Genomic DNA, 3,977 nt, shown 5'->3' with positions numbered 1-3,977 from the left:
GCAAAACTATGAATATACTAAAAGCTGTTAAATTGTATACTTTAAATGAGTGAATTATATGATATGTAAATTATATCTCAATAAAACTGTGATCTTTAAAAAAATAAGTAATATCTATGCCAATTAGATTGGCGAAGATCCCAAAACTCTATAGCAACCTGTGTTGGTGAACCAGAGGGTGTGGTATGAGGACATCTCAACGCAACCTCCTGAACGACAATCTGGCAATGTCTATCAAACTGACAACAGCACACACCCTCCAACCCTGCAATCTGGGATTAATCCTACAAATATCCTCATACATGAACTCTAAGCATAGGTTAGAGGATAGTCCTTGTGGAATTGTCTATAATAAGCAAAGACTGGAAACAACCAGAGTATTCTTCGCTAATTAAACAAAGCATGGTCTCCGTCCATACTGTGAATACTATGAAACCCCGAAAAAGAACGCAGCAGCACAAAATGATCTCCAAGTATGGTGTCAGAGAAAATAGTCAGGTGTAGCACAGAGTATACCATGTGCCACCATTTTTTTTTTTTTTTAAATTTTTCTGACATATGTTTATATGCCTGCATCTCCCTGGGACACATCAGAAACACCCTTCAGTGGTTGTCTCTGTCAAAGAAATCTGGGTACAGGTTAGAATTATTTTTTACTGTGTGTGTGTGTGCTAATGTTTTTTCTTTCCTTTTTAAGAAAGAACACAGGCTTACCTGATTTCAAATCCTGGCTCGCTCTCTCATAGCTGGGCAAGTCACTTCGCTTCTCTGAAGACTTTGAGTTCTGTAAAGGGAGAGATAATAATAACATCTACCGTACAAGGTTGTTGTGAAGGATTCAATGAGAAAAGGCATGCATAGGACTCCCCACTATGCCTGGCTCCTAGTAAATGCATGGTCTTTGCTGGTTATTAATATGTTACTATGCACAACAAGGTGGACTAGAACAGGTGTCACCAAAGAGCCCCAGACCAGGTGTTCAGAGCACCAGAACCCCTCCGACTGGGAGAAACTGAGAAAGGCTTCCTGGGAGAGGCAGCATTTGTAAAGGGCTTCAAGGACAAGGAGTTCCACAGAGAGATGACTAGGGATGGTGTTCCTGGTAAAAGGAGCTATGCAAGCAAAGGCCTGGGAGTAGGAAAGCCCTGAGTAGTCGCTCAATCACTGTGCATTTGTTGGCTCCTTTGACAAAGCTTAGCTGAGTACCTGCTATGTGCCAGGCACTGTAGTAGGAAAGGTAGACGAAAGCCAAAGTGGCTGGACCAGCCAAGGGAGAAATTACAGACAGTTCAGTGATAAGGACAATGAGGGGCTGGGGGGCACGGCCTCACCCAGGTCCAAGTGCTCATAAAGCAAACCAGGAAAAGGAAGCTCAGAGAGGGCAAGGAGCTGCCTAAGGTCACACATCAGGTTCTCGACTTCTGAAAACAGCCTCTCTCAGCTCTGCCCGCTCCTCCCACAAGCCTGGAGAAGAGAAAGCCCACAGGGGCCCCCCTGGTGTGCATTTAGCAGAAGGTGGATACAGATGCTATCTAAACGGGAGACAAAGAGGAAGAACAAATGGTTTTCAGATGACAACAGTAGCTAGTTGATTGGTACAGAGACTCCTGTGTGCCAGGTACCATGCTAAGAAGTGCACTACAGGCACGAGCCCTGGTGAACCCACTGCAGCCCTCTATATTCAGCCCCTTTTTGCTGATGAGGAAACTGAGGCACAGAGGTCAAGTTGATTGCCTAAGGTCACGCAGCTCATAAGAGACAAATTCAGCAGGCAGACTCAGATTGTCTGGGCTCTGCAATCTCGTGCCCCAGGGCCCATCCCCCAAGGGAGCCACCTGCAGGGCCTAGATCAGCAATTGTACCCTTTCTCAGAAGAGCCCGAAGTAGAAGTTGCTCTCAGCCAGTGAAGGGATGTGTCCTGATAACAGTCGCCCAACCTGGAAGAGAAGGTGGTGGAGACTGTGGCAGGAATGTGTGGAGGTAAAGGAGGGAGGAAGCAGTGGAGAGGGCACAGCCCACTGGCAGCCATCCATCCTACCTCTGGAGAGAGGGGAGCAGAAAGGCCCCATCAGGCACCTGCCTGAGCCACGTAGGGTATAGCATCGTGGTTAGGGGTACCCCACTGTGGCCCAGAGAAAGACTCTGGGCAAGTCGATTAAAGCCTCCTTCAGTACCATGGAGACGTCCATAGTCATTTCCAGGCAGTTGCAAAGGCCAAGCCCTGGGCACACGGGCCACGCTTGGTAAATGGGCCTTTACTATTGCTACTAACATTATTATTTCCATTGTCACTGTTCAGCCCTCCAGTTCTCACCAGGACCCTACTACACAGGGACGATCAGCCCCATCTTTCAGAGGAGGAGACAGAGGGAGGCTCAAAGAAGCTAAGTCCGGTGCCCAGACCACCAACAAGACGGCAGAGGGCCAGCTGGGGATCCTGGCTCTCCCAGGCCCAAGCTATTGTCAGGCCCTCTCCCCAAGGCCACTGGTCCCAGCTGGGCTCTCGCTGAGAGTCCTCACACCAGGAACTATGCAGGTTCCCTTGGCCAGTCCATTTTCCACAAGGAGAAATAAAGGCCAGGACAGGGCGAGTGGCTGGCCCAAGGCCACACAGCCCAAGAAGGACCACTGATAGAGTGAACACGTAAACACTCTGAACCTCCAAGGCTGGGTCCCCTACCGATGTTCCCTTCCTCCTCACTACAGCTCTGTGGGGCAGGTACCACCAGCACTGGCCCTGTCCACAGAGGATGAAGCTGAGCCTGGAGCAGCGTGGGAGATGGTGCTGGTCCAATACACCCATCGCACAGGTGCGGCTGCGTCCTCTTCCTGCCTCCCTGCGACCTCCCACACTAGAACGTGAGTTCTCCGTGGACGGGGATCTTGACCTGGTTGCCTTTTCTTCCTTCAGAATCTCAAAAGAATTGCCTGCTCAACTAGGGAGTTTTTCTTCAATGGTTTCTGAATATAGAAAGGATTCCTGCCTCAGAGTGAAGGAATATGAATAATGACGGTAGTAATAGCTAATTATTTCTTGAGCACCTACTGTGTGCCATTCCTATCTCCCCATTTCACAGATAGGGAAACTGAAATACAGACAGGTTAAATGATGTAATTAAAATCCCACTTCTCGGCAGCTGAGTGACAAGTCCCTCCCACTCTGAGCTTCTCCCTAAAGAGAGTTGCCAGCCAGGGCCACAGGGAAGGGCCCAAGGAAGAAGCCTGTGGCTGGGCTCTTCTTGGTGGTCCCCTCCCCAGAACTCAACGCTGTGGGCTGCTCTAGTGCAGGCTGGTGGATGGAATGGGGTATACTGATGAGGATGTGGAGACCCACACTTTTCTCCCTCACATCATCCTACCTGGGGTTCATGTCACCCCTTCAGTGCTCCCAACAGCCCTGGAGCAAGCTGTGGCCACATTCATTTTATACATGAGGATATGTGGGCTCCAGAAAGCTGCCCCAGCCAGAAAGTGGAGAGCCAGGATGCCAATCCAGATCCCAGTGGTACCAAAACCTATCCTCTCTCCACTGTATCTGCAAGAAGGCTTAAAAAGCACAGCCCAGGAAGTGGGCATGGTACATGCAAAGGCCGTAAGGCAGGAAGGTCAGCTATATAGGAATTTATCGAGTGAGAGGTCTGGACTGAGTGGGCCCAGCCTAACTGGGTCACTGCTGGCCTATGGCGCAGGCATGAGGTCTGAGAGCGGGGTATCTAGCCCCAGGTCACATAGCAAGGCAGAGGCCAGCCCTCAAATGAGAGTGTAGGCACCGGGACTAAAGATAAGATTCTTAGAGCACCAGGACCAAGAGTGCTGGGCTGAAATGGAGCAGGAAGAGGAGATGCTGGCCACAAACGACCCATAGATCAGGCAGGTCTCACCCTGCCAGGTACCACCTGGCCTGGCCTGATGAGGGCTGGCCACCACATGGCTGAGTGGAAGGCCTCCATCGGAATCATTGTGCGACCTTGGATAAG

At 50.1% G+C, this 3,977-nt stretch overlaps 1 protein-coding gene across 1 annotated transcript in view; it reads right to left on the bottom strand.

Annotated features, from left to right (window-relative positions):
• SRC (SRC proto-oncogene, non-receptor tyrosine kinase) overlaps window positions 1-3,977 on the bottom strand; it is a 56,159-nt gene that overhangs the window by 35,033 nt on the left and 17,149 nt on the right. The window contains exon 2 of the mRNA XM_023534450.1: window positions 715-784. The gene's annotated coding sequence lies outside the window, so the exon portion shown is untranslated. The remainder of the gene's footprint in view (window positions 1-714; window positions 785-3,977) is intronic.

Source organism: Pteropus vampyrus, unplaced genomic scaffold (genome assembly GCF_000151845.1).
Source record: "Pteropus vampyrus isolate Shadow unplaced genomic scaffold, Pvam_2.0 Scaffold125, whole genome shotgun sequence".
In the NCBI taxonomy this organism is placed as follows: Eukaryota; Metazoa; Chordata; class Mammalia; order Chiroptera; family Pteropodidae; genus Pteropus; species Pteropus vampyrus.
The sequence above is the reverse complement of the archived record's forward strand: the minus strand, read 5'-3'. Positions and strand labels throughout refer to the sequence as shown.